General features: G+C 39.4%; 1 protein-coding gene across 5 annotated transcripts in view; it reads right to left on the bottom strand.

The window, feature by feature from the left end:
- Window positions 1-18,916, bottom strand: part of GPBP1 (GC-rich promoter binding protein 1) — a 76,360-nt gene extending 57,444 nt beyond the window's left edge. The window contains exons 1-2 of one of the 5 annotated variants that reach the window (XR_004381723.1): window positions 18,604-18,807; window positions 16,394-17,355 (exon numbers count right to left, since the gene is read on the bottom strand). The gene's annotated coding sequence lies outside the window, so the exon portion shown is untranslated. Of the gene's footprint in view, window positions 1-16,393; window positions 17,356-18,603; window positions 18,810-18,897 lie in introns of those variants that run through there. The other 4 variants (XM_032850240.1, XM_032850230.1, XM_032850248.1 and 1 more) reach the window with 4 other exon arrangements.
- Window positions 18,917-21,052: the final 2,136 nt, after the last annotated feature.

The following is a 21,052-nucleotide window of genomic DNA, read 5'->3' on the forward strand; positions in this document are numbered from 1 at the left end:
GTTTCATTTTACTTTATAAACTTAAAAAGATTCTCCTTCCCATAAAGAAACATTTCTGATAATATTTGTTTGCTGAATGACAGAATTCATCAACAAACATTTATGGAGCAGCTACTCTAAGCCAGCATTTTAATTCTCCTCCACAAGAATGTATACCATTATGAAGGAACAGAGGGAGGAAGAAACTGAAGAAAGTAGCACGATTAGCTCATTTTTCCTGGTACCAGAAGTGGCAATTACAGGTTAAAAAAAAAAAAAAAAAAAGCCACAATTAATGGTAAGGATCATCCTCAAATGACTAAAATGTGAAATGCGGCAGACTAAATTATGATAATATCAAATTAATTCCATAATTGGTTACAGTATGCTGAAACTTCACATTAGATTTATTTACAAAGAACAGGAGAAATCCTAAATTTGAGGACTGAAATAAACAGAAAATCACTAACAAAAGTTAATTGTAAGAAAGAGAAAATGTGGGGGGCGCCTGGGTGGCTCAGTAGGTTGAGCCTCTGCCTTCGGCTCAGGTCATGATCTCAGGGTCCTGGGACTGAGCCCTGCATGGGGCTTTCTGCTCGCATGGGGCTTTCTGCTTGGCAGGGAGCTTGCTTCCCTCTCTCTCTCTCTGCCTGCCTCTCTGTCTACTTGTGATCTCTCTCTGTCAAATAAATAAATAAAATCTTTAAAAAAAAATGAGAAAATGTGGGGAAAAATTTTATTATCACAGAAGGGGGAAGGAAAGCCTTTCTAAGTCAACACACAAAACAAATGATAAAAATATATTTATATCGCAATTGTAAGCATAAACACAAAAAGCATTCTACATCGACAAAATTCACAACCAAGGTCAAAGAAAACCACGAGGGAAAATGCTTATCGCAAATAGCACATAAAAAGGATTGACTTCCCTTCATACATCAAATGTTCCTACATATCAAGAGAACAAAAAACTTTAAAAAATCATATAAAGAGTTGACAGAAAAGGGTCTTACATATGAATATTTTCATTCTAATTCAAAAGAAAAAGGCAAAATGCCCAAGTAAAAAGTCTGATACCACATTAATTGCTAAACTGTTAAGTTGGCATACCTCTATGGAGAGCAATTTAGCATAGCTCTCAAAATTACACTCAGAAATTCCACTTAGAAGAATGTACCCCAGGGAGGTCTAGGTGGCTCAGTCAATTAAGCACCTGCCTTTGGCTCAAGTCGTGATCCCAGGGTCCTGGAATAGAATCCCACATCTGGCTCCTCACTCAGAGGGAGCCTGCTTCTCTCTCTGCTTGTGCTGGCGCCTCTCTCTCTCTCTCTCTCTCTCTCTCTCACAAATAAGCAAATAAAATCTCTTAAAAACAAAAAAGAAAATGTACCCCACATTTACAAGGATACTAGCATTGTTTCAAACAGTAAAAAAAAAAAAAAAGAAAGAAAAGAAAGCACAGCGAAAGAGATCTGGTTAATTATAGTAAGCCACCAATATAAAAATAGGGAAGCTTTACATATATAAATATGGAATAACTTTCCAAGATATGTCCTTAAGTAAAAAAGCTATAGAGCAAGGTGGACCTCATGTTACTACTTATATTAAAAAGAATAAAATGTGCTCATATACATATAAGGTCTCTCCAGAAAAATGCATAAATTTAATAGTGATTTCTTCAGCTAAGAACTATAGCTGGGAAATGAGGCATGAGGGGGTGACTATCTTCTAAAAACCCTTGTACTTCTTGTAATTTGCACTGGGTACATGTATTCAAAGTAATTTTAAATACTCTTTACTCTGACTCAACTTTATCATTTCTTGAATCCTCTAACATTACCAATCTTTTTCTTTTTTTTTTTTTTTAAGATTTTATTTATCTGTCAGAAACAGAGGGAGAGAGAGCGAGCAAGCACAGGCAGACAGAGAGGCAGGCAGAGGCAGAGGGAGAAGCAGGCTCCCCGCTGAGCAAGGAGCCCGATGTGGGACTTGATCCCAGGACGCTGGGATCATGACCTGAGCCGAAGGCAGCCGCTTAACCAACTGAGCCACCCAGGCGTCCCTAGCAATCTTTTTCTGAAGTAAGACTAAAAGGCAGCATCCCAAAGGCAGCAAACAAGCTTCAACAAATGAATTTAGAAAATGTGCCTAGGGCGCTTGGGTGGCTCAGTGGGTTAAAGCCTCTGCCTTCAGCTCAGGTCATGATCTCAGGGTCCTGGGATCGAGTCCCACATCGGGCTCTCTGCTCAGCAGGGAGCCTGCTTCCTCCTCTCTCTGCTTTCCTCTCTGCCTACTTGTGATCTGTCTCTGTCAAAGAAATAAATAAAAATCTTTAAAAAAAAAAAAAAAAAAAGAAAAGAAAATGTGCCTAACATTACGAACTAGTCATTTCAGAAACAGTCCAGAGACAGGACCCTTGATTTGAAATGAAAAATTTGGAAATTCAAGTACCTTAACTTTTTGATTATGAAGACAAAAGCCTAAAATATATACTGAATACATAAACATGCATACACAAACACACACATGCTATTAACTAGGCAATTTGTTTAGGGCTTTGGCATATCTCTTCAAAAAACAAAACAAAACAGAACACCAGGTTTTTATACAGGGGCACCTGGGTGGTTCAGTTGGTTAAGTGTTTGACTTGGCTCAGGTCATGATCTCTCAGGTCTTGGGATCAAGCCCTACATCAGGCCCCCAACTCAGTGGGGGTCTGCCTTCTCCCTCTCACTCTGCCCCTCCCACCCCTCATGCACATGCACACACGTGTGCTCTCTCTCAAATTTTTAAAAATCTTTAAAAAAGAAAAAAAAAAACGGTTTTTATACAGATGTGAAACACATTTTAAAGTTCCCAATGTCAAGAGTGTTAAGTGAAGCTCTTAACCACTAAACACATACAAAATTACTGTAAACTAACGGAGAATATGTTAGGGTAGATACCTTACCTTACACAACATTTTAGCCTTAATAACAGCTATTTAGGTAATTCTCTAAATTCTGAGTCTAAGTTTTAGTTTCACATGTTAGGCACTGCCCTGACCTACAGCTATAACAAACCTTACACAAAATACAGATCTTAATCTTCTCAAACACAGAAGAAACACATTCTCCCAAACACAGTTTGAGCTACCACTGCAATCATAACTTGCTTTCTACTAACCTAAGCCAACTCTGTTCACAAAAGACTGTCTGCCCTCTCATCAAACTGTCCTTGAAGATCCTAATTTAAAGGACTAAGTTGAAAACGTTTTCACTCACATTTTCCCACTTCCACAATGTCCCTTTAAGAACTCATTTTAATGGAAGAGACCAAAGGGTAATTCATGTGAAAAATCTGAAAACTACCAGTTGACTTAGAGGGAAAAACAAAGGCAACTAAGTTACATATGGAAAGTCCTTAAGACATCTCACTATGCATTTTTCAAGTAGTTTTCAACCTAGCTAGTAGTATTCCATGAAACAATTATTTCATCACTCACTGTAACAGCCTCAAGTTTAGCATCCTTGTAGAGCTTTAATAAATAAGGCCCCTTGTAAGAAACCTTTAACATGCTCTTCTTAAAAAGAACCAAATCAAGATCACACTGAGAAAATTTGTAATATCAAAAATAACTGAAACTCTGTGGGCACAAATCTCTTTTGTATATTTGAGGAGTAAAGATTATATCTCCTCTTCAAAAAAAATTAGTTAATATAAATGAATTCTCATGGCCTTTCTCATTTCTGAAAAAAAGGAGCCAAAAATCCTTTCATTCACTTGTTTCAAAGTTACTCCTTGAAACCTAAAGTGTTTCATCTTTTTAAACCTGAGAGGACAATTTCACTAGGTTTTAATCCCTTCAACTCAACAGTTCAAACTAGGAAGCATTTTTATTTAAGATTTGTTTTTAAAGATTTTATTTATTTATTTGACAGAGATCAGAAGTAGGCAGAGAGAGGGGGGAAAACAGGATCCCTACTGAGCAGAGAGCCAGATGCAGGGCTTGATCCCAGGACCCTGGGATCATGACCTGAGCCAAAGGCAGGAGCCTTAACCCACTGAGCCACCCAGGCGCCCCTAATTTTTTTTTTTTTTTTTTTAATAATCTCCACATCCAACATGGTGCTCAATCTCACAACCCTAAGATCAACAGTCAACACTCCCTACTGACTGAGCCAGCCAGGTACCCCTAGGGAAATTTTTTTCCCCCAGATTTTATTTATGTATTTGACGAAGAGAGACACAGCAAAGAGAGGAAACACAAGCAGGGGGAGTGGGAGAGGGAGAAGCAGGCATTCTGCTGAGCAGGCAGCCAGATTTGGGGCTCCAATCCAGAACTCTGGGATCATGACCCCAGCAGAGCTGAAGGCAGATACCTAATGACGCCCCCCCTAGGGAACATTTTTAAAGGCAAGGTCATAATGAATAAGCCCTTATCAGTCCCTTCAGGATGCTTACAGCAAATCCAAAACCAGTCTTTATAATCTAGCAACCAGACTAGAAGCTCATACAACAAATTATTTAAGTCTAGGCAGATAAAACAGCTTCTAAATAATGTGACAACGAATCAACTAGGCTATAAATAATCCCCTAACAAATTTCTCCTAGTCCCCAAACACTTAAACTGCAGTTCTATAATAAAAATACTAACTGCACATACTCAATTCTGGGGAAAAATAAGTCAACCTAAATTATCTAAGATGTTAATTCTTTTACTCTGCAAGTAAGTGTGCTAAGGATATAACAAATAAATGAGACAAGGTCCCCTGCCCTCAGAAGAGTATGTGGTAAGTATGAGTGAAAGTAAGCCAGATAGAGACTGTGCACTCAAAGAAATAAATAGGATAATCCGTTAAGAGAAACCAAAGGGTATAGGAAGGAGGGCTGCCCACTTTACACAGAACGATTAGAGAGTCACCTAGAATCTAACACATAAACTAAAACTAAGCCAACAAAGGGAAAGAATAAGCAAGCATAAAGGCCCTAAGACAGGAAGGAAAATGGGCAGTGTGTTGAAGGAAGAGAAAGAGGGCCCTAAAAGGCAAATAGCCTAAGAAGAAATGGAGGGAACAAATAATTCTTACAGGGTAGAGTCTGCATGTTATTCTCAGGTCCAGTGGGAACACCCTGCTCTGTGAATAATAAACTACAGGGGTGCAAGAATGGCAGAGAAACAAAGTTATAAGGCTACAGCAATAGAGAAGATGGTGGCTTGAACAAGTACAATGGCAGTGGAATAAAAAAGGACTTATTTCAAATAGATTTGCTTAATGTTTAGACAGGAGGAAAAGTAGAAATCAAAGGTAATTTCCAAGTTTTTCAGCTTGAACAGATGAACTGTGATGCCATTTACTGAACAAAGAAAGAATGGAGACAGTATGGAGCTAAAAGACTCAAAAAGTGCAGTTTGGGATATATTAAATTTGTAAAATAAGTGAAGAGGCCAAGAAGGCCGTTAAATTACAAGAGTAGAATATGGGAAAGAGAGGTGGACTGCAGATTTAAATTTGAGATCATTTGCATATAATAAACTATGGTACCATTTCCCAGGTTACATAAATATTACCTCAGAAAAATGTAATGCATTCTGTTTTCATCAATTTTAAACATATTATAAAATGCAATCTAAATATATCTCATTTGGGGTGCCTTGGTGGCTCAGTTGGTTAAGCATTTATCTGCCTTCAGCTCAGGTCATGATTCCAGGGTCCTGGGATTGAGAGCACCACCTCCTCACGTTCTCTGCTTCTCCTTCTGTCTTTCCCATCCCCCTTCTCTCTCTCTCTCTAATAAATAAAATCTTTTTAAGAATAATAAATAAATAAAACTGATTTGTTTAGTTCTATCCTTTCAATTTACATTTACCTATGCTCTCACTCCAGTCTTATTCCTCCTGGCTGATCATAATGGCCCTCAACCACTACTATCTATGGGAGGCAGCGGTAACAATACTGCTAAATAAAGTCTGTATCATTTTACAATTTCAAAGCATTCAGCACTTATTTAACTTGAGTCTACTGATAACCTTGTGAAGCAAGAAAAGAACCAGTTTTATTAGGGCAAGAAATAAGAGTCTTATAAAGGCTGCCCTGGCCATCATCAAATAGCTATTATTTACTAGAAGGGATGAAACCACAATTCAAATTTAAAGACTCTTTTTACTCTGCATTCACAGAACAGAGCAAACCAAGTAAAGTTCAGGAATCTTACATTTTTGCCTCATTTGCTACTAAATGCTCGGCACAAATTAAACAGCAGGCATAGAGTAGGCATAAAAACATCTACTGAGGCAATGAACATCTTCTCTAGCAGACTAACACTCAAGAAATCCCAGAACCTCTGGTGAATCGAAGTTTTAAAGGTCAATTAAGTTGCTAGTCTGCATCCTCCTTTCTCACCTCCAACACAGAAATACTGTCATTTATTTCAAAGTATGTTCAAGTATAAATTATATACTACCTAACACCTCAAGCCACACAGACTGTCTTATCAATTCAAGATGGCATTATTTTGCAACAGGTCTTACTTCACAGTCCCATAAAAACAATTTCAGTCCTCATTTCCTATAAAAGATTTTTTAAAAAACGAAAGAGGTGGGACGCCTGGGTGGCTCAGTTGGTTAAGCAGCTGCCTTCGGCTCAGGTCATGATCCCAGCATCCTGGGATCGAGTCCCACATCGGGCTCCTTGCTCCGCAGGGAGCCTGCTTCTCCCTCTGCCTGCCTCTCTGTCTGCCTGTGCTCTCTCGCTCTCTCCCCCTCGGTCTCTGACAAATAAATAAATAAAATCTTAAAAAAAAAAAAAAGAGGTCATCAGGATTTTAAAATAAAGCAGAAAAAGGCAAATGCTAGCATCCATATTTATCAACTACAGACTTAAAATACATAGCAATGACAGTAAGTACATCAATAGTTCCACACATACAGGCAACTGATTTTCAACAGACGTTATTCTGAAGTGATTGAAGGGGTAACAAAGCTTTCTCAACAATAACTGGGACAACTGGACATTGTCTACAGTATTAAAAAAAAGAAAAAGAAAACCTCAAACCTTGCTCACACCACACACCCCCCCCAAAAAAAAAAATCATTCAAAACACATCACAGACCCAAAAGTATAAGCTAAACTACAAAATTTCTATTGGAAAGGAGGAGAAAATCCTGTGACCTTGGGTCAAGGAAAGATTTTTTAGGACACACACAAAAAAAACAATTTTACTTCAAACTTTAAAATACCTATTCTTCAAAACACACTATTAAGAAAATGATGGCAGGGAGCCTGGGTGTCTCAGTTAAGCGGCTGCCTTCTGCTCAGGGCTGATTCCAGAGTCTTCCCATCAAATCACGACCGATTCTGGCTTCCTGCTCAGCAGGGGTTCTTGCTGCTCCCTCTCCCTCTGCCCTTCCCCCATGCTAGTGCATGCTCTCTCTTAAATAAAATCTTAAGACTTAAGAAAGAAAATGATGGCGAAACACAGACTAAGAGAAATTATGTGCAAAACATGTATCTCATATACATGTATCCAAAATACATAAATAACTCTTACAATTCAACAAGACAATCTCATCGTTTTTAAATGGGCAAAAGATCTGGACACCACCAAAACACATCATTAGGTAAATAAACTAAAACCACAATGCAGGGGCGCCTCAGTGGGTTAAAGCCTCTGCCTTCAGCTCAGGTCATGATCCCAGGGTCCTGAGATCCAGCCCCGCATCCAGCTCTCCGCTCAGCAGGGAGCCCGCTTCCCCCTCTCTCTCTGCCTGCCTCTGTGCCTACTTGTGCTGTCAAATAAATAAATAAAACCTTTAAAAACAAAACAAAACAAAAAATACCCACAATGCAAATTCAAATCATATACTCACTCCACAGATAAAATTGAAAGACATCAAATACTGGCAAGAATGCAGAACTATGTAACATATATTGCTGTGCAAACGCAAATGGTTCAGCACTCTGTTAACAGACACTGGCAAGTTTTTAGCAGTCAAATACACAAAATTCATACAACCCTGCAATCACGTTGTTGAGTAATTTTCCCAAGAGAAAGGAAAACCCTTCTCCTCACCAAATCTAATAAGCAAATGTTCACACAAACTCTATTCACAGTAAGTCAAACATGGAAACAATCCAATTGTCTAGCAACCAAAGAATGGATAAACATTTATTGTGTATCCACACGAGAATACCACTTAGCCATAAAAAATATGGATTATAATACATGCAATAATATGCATGAAAGAAGTCAGAAACGAAAGTATACAGTGTTTGGTCCCTCTATAGGAAATTCTGGAAAACAATTCTCAACACAAAAGACAAGAAAAACAAACGTGGTTTCTACAGAATAGGGGTGAGGGAAGAGGACGGTCTGTAAAGGACAACAGGGTAACTTTCTGGGTGATGTAAACATTCCACATTCTCAGGTGGTGGGATTACACAACTGATATGTTTTTTAAAAACCTTCAAACTGTACACTTAGAGTGAATTTACTGTATGTAAAGTATATCTCAATATACCTAGTTTAAAAATGGGTTTGCATTCCATTAAGAAATGAATATGCACACATTCTTTCGTAGAAACCAACTACTAAAATGTTAATTTTTTTTTAAAGATTTTATTTATTTAACAGACAGAGATCACAGGTAGGCAGAGAGGAAGGCAGAGAGAGGGAGAGGGAAGCAGGCTCCCCACCAAGCAGAGAACCCGATACCTTCAATTCGTGGTAGAGAAAAACTGATAATTACTTTTCTTTTGATCATTTCTACAAGTACCAAATACTGTCACTACATTATACGATAGCTTTAATGTTGGCTAACTGCCCATTCAACTGAAATGGCAGTTAGTATTAGAAAGATAAATGAAACATACTCTAACCAACATATTATTAATCCACCGGACAGACTTTTCTTCCTAAAAGGACAGAAATACTTACAAACACCAGTCACTTGTTTCTTTTAAGAAGGCCAAACAGAGTGTTTTGCAAATCTGTGAGAATGTTTTGGAAATATTAGTATTCTAGAACTGTCACATCTGTGCTACTACATATTAAAATTCATTATTGTAACCACCATATCTTTTTTACTTTAGAAGCGTATTAATATGATCTTATGTGCATAAAATTTTATGTCAGGTTAATAAAGGGGACTTTTAAAAGTACTTGTTACAAAAGTTCTATGGATCTGACTGGATTCTGTATCACTGTCTACAGAACTATGCTGTCTAATATGGCAGCTAGTAGCCACATGCTATTGTTTAAATTTGCATTAAAATTTAACTTAAAGTTCACTTCCTCATCTGCACTAGCCACATTTCAAATAAGGACATATGTCTAGCAATTACCATACTGAACAGTGAAAACATAGAATGCTTCCCTCATTTCACAAAGTTCAATTGGACAGTGCTATACCAGAGTAAGATCTACTTAGAAGACTACAAAAATTAACTGTTAAAAAAGAATACAGATGGGCGCCTGGGTGGCTCAGTGGGTTAAGCCGCTGCCTTCGGCTCAGGTCATGATCTCAGGGTCCTGGGATCGAGTCCCACATCGGGCTCTCTGCTCAGCAGGGAGCCTGCTTCCCTCTCTCTCTCTCTCTCTCTGCCTGCCTCTCCATCTACTTGTGATCTCTCTCTGTCAAATAAATAAATAAATTCTTTAAAAAAAAAAAAAAAGAATACAGATAACAAAATTCAAATCCCAACTCTGTCACTTACTGATGACCTTAGGTAAATTAATCTCCAAGTTTCTTAAAATCACTAAATGGAAATAGCACTTATTTTACATGGCAACTGGGAAAAGCAATTCCTAATCTAAAATACTGTGAACATTGGTTATTAAATGATCCAAAAGGAAGATATTCCTGAATGGGAATAAACCCATGTTAACAATGTATTATTTTTTTAAAAAGTCACAACTGTATCTCACTAAGGAAAAGAAAAATTTAATAGCTAGCTAAGAATAAAATACCTTCTCAGTCCTGAAACAGAGTATGCTTTCTCTACACTTTCCTCATAAAAACTTTAACTATGAGCCATCATAGTCAGAAGTCTAGGCTCTAGATATCCAGAATATGTAGGTTCAGAAATACCACTTACTGATTGTGTGACCCTGGTGACTTAAATCTCTGTGCTTTCATCTTCTCATTTGTAAAATAAGAACAGTAAGACATTCCCACCCACACAAACTATCAGGATTAAAGTAGTTAATTCAGGGACACCTGGGTGGCTCAGTGGGTTAAAGCCTCTGCCTTCAGCTCAGGTCATGATCCCAGGGTCCTGAGATCCAGCCCCACATAGGGCTCTCTGCTCAGCAGGGAGCCTGCTCCCCCACCCACTTGTGCTCTCTCTTTGTCAATAAAATCTTTAAAAAAAGTAGTAGTTATTAATTCACTTAAAGGGCTTAAACAGCCAGCAATGTGGTAAACGTTGATAAATAACAGTTATCAAAATCGAGTCATCGTGACAGGTGCTGATTTCCAGAATATATCAAGAACTCCTAAAACTCAAATTTATTAACAGTTCAAGACCTTATATACACCTTTCTTCAAAGAGAAAAAATGGCCAATAAGCAAATAAAAAGACATCAATAATCATTAGAGAAACGCAAATCAAACCCACAATGAGATACCACTTCATAACCACTAGGATGGCTACTACAAAAAACATCGAGAACAACAAATGTCAGAAAGAATATGGAGAAAATGGAACCCATGTGCACTGCTGGTAGGAATAAAAAATAGTGCAGCCTTGATAGAAAACAGTATGGTGGTTCCTCAAGGAATTAAAAATAGAATTACCATATGAACCAGCAATTCCACTTCTGGTATATACCCAAAAGAACTAAAAGCAGGAATTAAAAAAAAAAAAAAAAAAAAAAAATGGCAGGAATCCAAACAAGTATTTGTACACCCATGTTCACAGCAGCATTAGTCATCATCTCAGAAAGGTAGATATAACCAAAATGTCAGTTTACAGATAAATGGATAAACAAAATGTGATACATACACACAATGGATTATTCTTTTGTCTTAAAAAGGAAGGAAACTGATTCTACCACATACAACAACATGGATGAACCTCGAAGACACTATGCAAGCTGAAATAAACCAGTTACAAAACTAATACTGCACAATCCCACTTACACTAAGTACCTACATCAGAAATTCATAAAAATACAAAGTAGAATAGTGATTTCCAGGGGCGAGGGAGGCTGGAAATGTAAAGTTAATGGTTAATGGGTAAACAGAGTTTCTCTTTGGAAAGATGAAAAGTTCTGGAACTGAAAGGTAGTCATGAATGCACAACAATGTGAATGTACTCAACACCACTTAAATATACATATATGGGTTTTCTTCCGCCATGATAAATTTCCCGCATTACAGTGACTGGAAGATTAGTATGAAAGCGGAAACAAACCTTATCTCAAAAGCTCAGACTATGACTATAAATGTACAAAGATTTAAATCTGAATTTATATAAATTTAGAATATGCTTTCTTCTCTAAAGTTCTAACAGCCCAACCTACTAACTGTAGAGTAAAGACTGGCTAATTCTAATTATGCTGACGACTACTGGTTGGGAAAGATTTCCTACTGTGGTTTTTTGTGAACATGTCCACAAATTCTTTTGAAAACAGACGAAACCTAACTACACTCCCTTGGTTTCGGGCTAGACTTAATGACTTGCTTGGAACAAAAAGAATGTGGCAGAAATGACTTCTGGAACAGGTCACAACAGATATACTGGCTTCTACCGATCTCTGAGATCACTTGCTCCAGGAACTACAGCTGCCACATTTTAAAGAAACTCAAGGAGGGGCGCCTGGCTGGCTCAGTGAATGCAACTCTTTATCTTGGGGTTCTGTGTTCGAACCCCAAGCTGAGCGTACAGATTACTAAAACAAACAAAAAAAACCCCAAGGAGGTGAAAGGAGATCCACCATGTGGTAAGGAACTTTGTCCTCCAGACAGCCAGCCATCAACTGCTTCCCGGCCAATGAGTAGTACACTATCTTGGAAAAAGATCCTCCAGCCCCACTCAAGCCTTCAAATATCAGTAGCTCTGATAACCATATCAGAGACTTTACGGAAGACCTAGAGGGAGCCAAAACCACTCCGGTAAACTGCTGCCAAACTTGTGACCCACAGATATCACGTGAGATAATAACTATTACTTTTTTTAAACTCACTCATTAAGAGAGTATTTATACTCATTGAAAAGCAAACTAATTTAACTAGTATGCATCTGTAAAGACAATTTTTCAGTTTAAGAATTTTTTTTTTTTTTTTAGTAGGCTCCATGTGGAGACCAACACAGGGCCTTGAACTCAACATCCTGAGATCAAGACCTGAGCCGAGGAGTGCCTGAGTGGTTCATTCAGTTAAGCATCACAGTCTTCATTTTGGCTCAGGTTATAATTTCAGGAGAGCCTGAGCTGGAGCCCAGCAAGGAGCCTGCTTTAAAGTCTCTCTCGAGGAGTGCCTGGATGGCTCAGTGGGTTAAAGCCTCTACCTTTGGCTCAGGTCATGATCCCAGAGTCCTGGGATCGAGCCCGGCCTTGGGCTCTCCGCTCAGCGGGGAGCCTGCTTCCCCCTCTCTCTCTGCTTGCCTCACTGCCTACTTGTGATCTCTGTCAAATAAATTTTTAAAAATCTTTAAAAAATATACAAATAAATAAATAAAATAAAGTGTCTCTCTCTCTCTCTCTCCCTTGGGACACCTGAGTGGCTCAGTTGGTTAAACAACTGCCTTCGGCTCAGGTCAAGATCCTAGGGTCCTGGTATCTGGCACCACAGCTGGCTCCCTACTCAGCAGGGAGCCTGCTTCTCCCTCTCCCTCTGCCACTCCATGCTTGTGTGCTCTGGCTCTCACTCTCTCTCTCTGTGTCAAATAAATAAATAAAATCTTTAAAAAAAAAAAAAAAAAAGTCTCTCTGCCCACCCCCCGCCTCTTCTCGCTGTCTCGCTCTCGCCTTAAAAAAAAAAAAAAAAAAAACCTGAAGTGTGATCAAGAGACACTTATACAGACTGAGCCATCCAGGCATCCCTCAGTTTAAGAAATTCTTAGTCTATTTGCAAGTTCTGAGTTTCAAAGGAAACATGACATATTTAACAAACTGAAACCTTGTTCTTGCTAAAAATAAGTACGGGAAAAACCTTTAAAAAAGGTTTCAAAAAATATAATCTGTAAACTGAATTAAAGGGCAGAAAATTAAACACCAAAACATCGTACTCACCAAACTCTGAACAGAAAGATGACTCAAGAACAAGAAAATGAGTGGGATACCTTGTATAAAAAGATGTAAAAACTAGCAATTAGTTGAAAGGATATAGAACAAAAGCCTGTAACTATTCTTGTGGGTGTGGCAGCTAACAAAAAAGGGGAAAAGCAAGCAGGTAAAACTGAAAAATATCCAACCACAAAAGGTTTATCAGTAATTCTAGCATTTTGTTTCTCATGAGGCTCCTATCCCAAGTAATGGACCTGCTCCCCAGAAAAGTATATAGGCACCCCCAAAATGATGGATTTTGGAGTTTTCAAACCAGTCTCCCACACCCACCTATGCAGCCCAAGAAAATTGACATCAGGAAGCCATGACATATAAAACAGTTAAAAATGGGGAGAAGGGGACAGGGAATACATCTCTTTCCAACCCTCTCTCCCTAAATACGCCAAATCCACCACCCTAAGTGCTGCTGAAGTATTGAAACCCAAGAGCTACACTTTAGATAGATTTCTCTGGCCACGTGAGAGACTACACACAAAAAAAGAGAATGGCGCTAAAGGCAAAGAGATGAGTTAGTTCGGTACTTTCCTCATCTAGGACCAAGCTAGGATAATAAATGAAACTGGAAGTGGGGAAGGACGGGGCACGAATGGAAGAAACAACTTCAGACTATAACAAATACTGACCTGACATGTATATATCAGAAATCTCAAAATACTGAAAATCAAAATAAAACATTACACCTATATTATACTTCACAATTAACCAAAAGCCTTCATATAAATTATTTCCAACAGTTTTCTGGAAAACCCAAGACCAAAGAGATTAGGTAAATACACAAGGTTACCCAGGCCCCTTTCTAGATCTTCCAAACACTAAACCAAAAAAGTCTCCCTTCGGACTCCCAGCCATTTCCCTTTTTCTACATTGCTACCCTTACCTGGATCTAAATTGTTATCTAAAAATTTTTATCAAATATTAAACAGACAAAAGGTGGTTATGTCAAAGACAATCTGGCCTGGGTTTCAGCTACATCTTCACTTGCTAACTTTACTCTCAGACTAAAAGTTCCCATACTTACTCCCTCTGTAACTCTCTAAATTTCGTTTTTCTTTCTTCTGCTGCTCACTCCTGTTATTGCCTTACTATTCCTCCCTTCCTCCATTCTCAAATGTCAGGAACTTTAAGCACAAAAATCTATGGACTCATCTCAGAGAAAAAGCAAAAGCTAACAGGCATTCAGCTTCATACCTGTGCAAAGAGGATTCAGCTTAACTTCAAGTTCCACTTGTAATCAATATTAACCAAAAAGAAGCAGTATATAGAAGAAAAAAACAAAAATATCAGAGATAACGCCCAAAAAGGAGTTAATAAAGTACAATTCACAAGAAAGCAATATAGCACAGTGATTAAGAATATGGAGCCCTCCAGTGAGAGTTGGAGATTTGGTCAAGACTTCTGCCTAACCTTGGTCCTAACCAAATTACTTTCTCCCAGACTCAATCTCCCAAAATCTTAATTCTCTCACCTGCAGAACCGTAACTATAATAGCACTTTCTTCACAGAATTATTCTAAGAGCTAAAGTATACTATGTAAAGTTCACGGTAAAATACATGACACAATCATCTATAAATGTTAATTACCATGATTATTATGTTTAAACCTACAGTCTAGGCACAGGAGATTAAAAAAAAAAAAAAAAGGAGTAGGGTAGATAGGAAGGAAAAAGGTGCAGGAGAGGTTGGGGAGAAGCAGCCTAGTAATTGTTCCAATTACTATTGCTATCTATTTTGATGCCAAGAATATAGTATTTACCAAAACATTCAAGTAAGTAAATCTGTCCATGAACAATTGCTGTAAGCAAAGTTCACTAATGTTAGACTATTCAAAGATTAACGTTAATTCTTAAAAACCCTGTCTCTGGAATTATCTTGATCCTGATATCATGGCTTTGAGTAACATCAGTAGGAATAATTTAAAGGAAAATAACCATAAATAATGTTCTTTTCTATGAAAAAAGACCATTTATTTCCACTTCAACTTTTTTTAATCACATTTAAGAGGCGTATTCCTAGACAAGTAACTTGAAGCCATTAAATTCAGAAATGCATATAATAGTCTCTCTGAAGCGAAAAGGTGGAGAACGGTCTCGCCATTTTTTTAAATATAAATCAAGGTGGACGCTTGATGAGAAGTACTACACACAGCTCTGACAGACAAAACACAAATAACCCAGTCTATTTTAACAGAGGGAATTAATTCTAATCTCAATTTTAGATAGAAAATAAACACAGAATACCTACAATCTTCTGCTCTAAGTGAGATAAAAGGATTCAGTAGCATAGAAAAAAAAGTTCTGTTTTGGAATAAAGAGAGCAACTGACAATTATAAAGCCATCTTTGTAAGATGTTCAAAATTATAATTGTTTACCCAATAAAGATAATTAAATGAAATAAACTAATTTTAGCTACACTGATATATCACTAACAGCGTCTAAAAAATAAATTTTACTGGTTTTTTTAGTAACAAACATTCCTATGCCTAGGAATCACTGAAAAACTATATAATAACTAAGTGTAACTAAAAACACTACTATTCAATACTGAAATTTTAAGTATTATTAAAACATAATCCTTGTTTTTCAAAGGATCTACTACAGAAATACTTCCAACTTTTTAAAAAAGTTTTGTTTATAAACTTGACCAGCATAACCTTCCAAAAAGAAAATATATCAAGTTATTTAAAAGAATTATGAATTATTATGAAAATCAGGCTTAAAAACCAAGTCATACATTATAATTTACTCTGAACTACCAAACTAAACAGCAACTCTAAACTCACTTTTTAGAAAGCAGCCTCAACTCACATTCAGAAAGTAAACTAGCTAGCAAGACACATGAAATATTTGTTTTTTCCTAACCTTTTTACCAATCTATGAATCCATAAAAATTAAGATGAATACTCACAAGGATTTTCACTTCATAAGCACAAAAACGTAAAAAAAAAAGTACTGTGTGATCTGAAATATTCTTAAAATTTTAACTCTTTTTGCATTTCAATTTACTTAATGGTAGTCTTCAGACTGTCCAGGAAATTGTAGCCAAACAGTATTGTTCCAAAAAACTGAAAGGCTTCCAAACAGAATAAACTTGACTCTCATTACAGTTACAAATGAATGTATGATTTGCTCACCATATAATACTTACAAATTCCAACAGGACTGCACAGGAAGGTGTTGGTTTTTTCTCTGTAATCTTTATGTTTTCCAGTTTGTTTTTTTATTTTGTATCCTCTGAAATAATATCCAAGTTCTTTGAAGATACTTAACCTATGACTATTTGACATAGAGTTACTTCAAGTCAGCTACCCATACTTCTGTTTTAAAGTTTTCATATGGCTATCTCCAGAATTAGCCAAGTTCCTTGGATTTAAGATTTTAAAGTCTTCTTTATTATTCCATGTACTTTTCACTGTTGTATTTATCCACTCCAGATGAAATATCCAATTTATGAGCAAAAAAGCAAAAACAAAAAGAAAATTTCACATCTGAAGAGCATGCCTAAACTTCAGCATATAGAGACACATAGCTATCTCAATACTACCATGCTGCTGGAAAACTGCAACATCTTAAATTTCCTCGTAAATAAAAGATAAAACGGAAAAAACTCTGTATTCTTTCAATGTCTTCATTTAGAAAAGCTGTCCCATTGTGACATGAAAAGGGCTGAGGTCAAAAATTCCTTAAATTTTTAATAAAGGTAAAAATAAACTGCCAAGAAACTTCAGCAATATTTAAACAGTAATTTGAAACTGCTGAAACTATTCAGTACACAAATCAAACATATCTTACAGTTTTGGCTGAAAAACAACTAAAGGAGAGGGATGGGGGTGGGGGAAGAGGCAAAAACACCACCAGCTGAAATAATTTAACCAGTTATATAATCTGTTTGAACCAAAATACTGAAGAAATGCCTGGGTCTCTTTAAGCAGCTTGTAGAATTGTTCAATTACTATAAATTCACTTCAGAGATGATTCTTGCCACTTTTAATAAACTTCTGGGGACAAATAATCCAAAAACATTGTAATCCCAAAATGGCCACTTCAAATATCCGGGGCCTTTTACACAAAATCTAGAAGATGATCTTCATATATGAGTAATTCAATCACCTGTAAAAGTTATTAAAAAAAAAAAAACTTAAATTACACACTGAATTTTAATTTTGAGCTAAAAATTAACCCCCATCTTGAAGAGTCAACTTCTGGAGAGAAACTCACTTCTACAAAATTCTACTGGGGTCTGAAAAAAGGCTCAGCCCAAGCAAGCGCCCCAAAACAGCTTACTGGATGAAAAAGACTTCAGAATAAAGAAAAGGTGGGAAATAATGTTACGGAGAACAAGGAGTGATTTCAATAGGGAAGAGGGTGCGCATATAATACAGGGGAATTACATAAACTTCCTACACTTTTCGCGTAAAAATTAAAAACTATGAAACTGCCCCACAACCTTAAAAAAGATTTTCTCTATTTTCAGTTCACTGGGCCCGAAGAGAAGAACAGGCCGGTTTGGTGCCATGGAGCATTAGTAAATGCAACTTGGGGAAAAAAGGGGATATAAAGAGAAAGACGCTCTCTCCAAATCAGAAATGTCTAAATGAAAAGACATATTTTCCCCACGAAGTGTAGAAAGTAGGGAGGTGAGAAATGGGGCAAGAACATTCCTTAAACTTGCCTGAGGGTGAGACTTCCCGGCTTCTGCGGCATAAAGGTGTCGGTCCCCATTTCCTTGAATTAAAACAGGTTTCTCCCAACACTGAGGGGGTGGAAGGTACCAAACCGTGCTCGTAAATCCCATTTAGAGTGGTCCTCTCCAAAACCAGAATAGGTCCCTTCAGGCCCCACAGGACTCCGGGGTACATGGTAGCATTAGACTCAATACACAGCAAGGACCACGGACCCGGGAAGGGAAAGAGCGGGCGCGCTACTGAAGAAACAAGCGAAGGCCACAACTCGGCCCCGACTCCCTCGGCCCTCTGAGAGAAGCAGTAGTGCCAAAGGAGGCGGGCGTGTGCGAGAGGCCGGAGGAAGGAAGACCCAGCACGGAAGGCGTCGGATCCGTTCTCAGCCTCCGCCAAACATCCCCCGGCCACCAAGCCTAAGCCATCCACCCCCTCCCCACAACCGCCACCCCCACTCCACCGCGGCCGAGTAAATATCTAAAGGGGCCTCTCTCAGCGCCGTCCTTCCGTCTCTCTCTCCTTGCTCTCCGCCACCCACCCCCCACACACACACCGCGTCCGCGGGCAGCCTCACACCTCGCGCCGCCAACGCCGCTCCCGACCCCTCAAACCCCAACGCCGACAGGGGCACCCCCTTCTTCCCCCAGACTCCAGCGCGGAGCAAAGAGAACGGTGTTACCTTCTGCCACACCAGAGGTGCCCCTGGCCTGGGGGTGCCGCTGCGCTCGATCCCGGGAGGAGGTTTTTCGGTACTTTGAATAATCCCCTTTTGCCGCTTTTCCCTCCCCCACAACCAGTCTCAGTCCCAAAATGGCGCCGACCCGATCCGCAATGTTCTGGGTCAAGTCTCGCGAGATCGTGGAAGGTGGCGAGGCGGGGAAGGAACTAGAGGGGTTGAGGAGAAGGGAGGGGAAAGGCGGGGCGAGGAGAAGGAGGAGGGAGAAAGGGTGTGGAAGAAGCGGTGCGAACGAACCTACTGGGCGGGGCAGCAGGAGGAGCGCCTCCACCAGAGAACCTTCTGGCCCAAGCTACCGCTCACGCTCCGGCCGAAAAAGCTCCGCCCTCTACGTCGGGCGGCTGGGGGGGAGGGGAATAGGGCGTGGCTACGTCTAGGGGCGGAGCGTCGAGGAAGCCCCGGAGGTAGGGGCGCGTGGGGGGCGGTGGCTCCGTGCAGTGACGTCAGGAGCAGCTGGAGTCGGGGATTACCCCCTGCTGCTGACGTGAGGACGGTGAACAATCGGGAACGTTCGGTGGAAGGGGGAATTCCCCGCCGCTCCCTGAGGAGCCCCTCCTCCTGCCCCTCCCCCGCTCGGGGCCGCCCAGGAGCCTGGGATGGTGGGGCCTCTGCGAGGGCGAGAGAGGAAGGCTGAGCCGGGAGGCAGCCGCGCGAGCCGGAGTAGCGCGCGCCGCTGCGTCTTCCCTGGCTGGACGCTCGGAGTCGCCGTGGCGCGCTCTACTCGCTGGGTACCGCGCTCGGGGCCTGGGCGGAAGGGAGATCACATGCTCGCCAGTACACTTCCCTACACGGCGGGAGCGCTGGCCGTGCCGGTGCACGGCGAACTGGGCGCCAAGAAGCAGTGGATTCACATCGTACGCAAATACGAGCGTGTCGGAAGTAAATAATTCTACGCGAGGGGGGTAGCAAGGAGACTAACTCGGTGGCAACTAAGCCCAGATTCTCAAAGGGTAAAAATGGCTACTAGATGTGATCGTGCCAATCGTTTTTCTTCCTGCTAAGTCTAAGTCTACAGGAGGTGAGAATTATTTCAACAATGTCTCTGGCCCACGCACTGCACACAGTTTTGGTGGGTTTTTTTTTTTTTTTAATGAATTTCATGGTATTCACAGTTCTCTAATTGCGATCGTTCTTCGCTTTGTAACTGAAGGCTCACTTTGAAACCTGTGAAGTTAGCTTTCTAAGAGGAAGAAAAGTAACCACATGTGCTTAGGGGAAAATGGAAGGAGGTATCTCAACGAGAGAAAATCCAGTAAAAAGTCCATGGCTCTCCGCACTCCCCCAAGCCACAAAGGCTTCATACACAGAAACTTTATGGCCCTTTTATATGCATTATGGGGTTTGTAGTTTAATGGACTGATTCTAAAAGCTCCCTGATAGAAAGTTTGAATGTAAACTCAAAAATTATACCTCCCAACCTTTTTTAGTTTAGTCCACATCAAAGAGATAGACATTTCTGGCAATTAATACCTCGCCGAGAGCAAAGAAAAGAGCATTAACACAAGCTGGATGCCTTGTCTGTGCTAGACATTTTGTCTTTATACCAACCTAGGAAGTGGGTGTTATTTGTCGCATTTTGCAGACAAGGAAACTGGTTCAGGTTAAGTAATGTACGCAAGGTTGCACAACATGGAAGCTTGACTGTCCATCTCAAATGTGCTGGGGTCTTAACCAACATTTTTTCCACCACACCACAGTGCTTCAGTATAAATAACTTATGTGTTGGGACAGGACCTGCTTCTCCTCTATTTCTAAGCATGATGTGCATTCAAGAAACAAAAAACTGGTAATATGCACACAAGTTGTGCCTTTCCAATTCCACAAGACAAGTCAAAAAATAACAAAATGGAGAAACAATTGTAACATTTACGACAAACTGCTTAATATTTAATTATACGTAGTCAGTTACTACTCTTAATATCTAATAATGTTCGATTTACATAATAAATATATCAAGAGCTCTTACAAATCATGAAAGAAAGATAACCATACTATGTCTTAGAAAGTCAGAGGACAAAAAAAAAAAGCTAGTCATGTGTATATTAGAAATTATATGAAAAGATGTTATACCTCAATAGAAATTTTTTTTTAAAAAATGAAAAAAAACTCATGATGAGATACTACCTTTCCCCTATTAGACTGGCAAAGATTTTAAAAGAACCTAGATGAGGGTAGAAGAAATAAGTGTTTGCATAACCATATCAAGACTCAAAATCCATGCAGCGTTTCTGGAAGATAGTTTGGCTTTCATTCAAAAGAAAAGTTCTTTAAGATACCCTTTGCCTGGGATGCCTGGGTGGCTCAGTCGGTTGGGCGGCTGCCTTTGGCTGGGATCGTGGTCCCAGCATCCTGGAATGGAGTCCCGCATCCGTCTCCTTGCTCCACAGGGAGC

Source organism: Lontra canadensis, unplaced genomic scaffold, assembly GCF_010015895.1.
Source record: "Lontra canadensis isolate GAN:19392208 unplaced genomic scaffold, GSC_riverotter_1.0 scaffold4, whole genome shotgun sequence".
NCBI classification, from domain to species: domain Eukaryota; kingdom Metazoa; phylum Chordata; class Mammalia; order Carnivora; family Mustelidae; genus Lontra; species Lontra canadensis.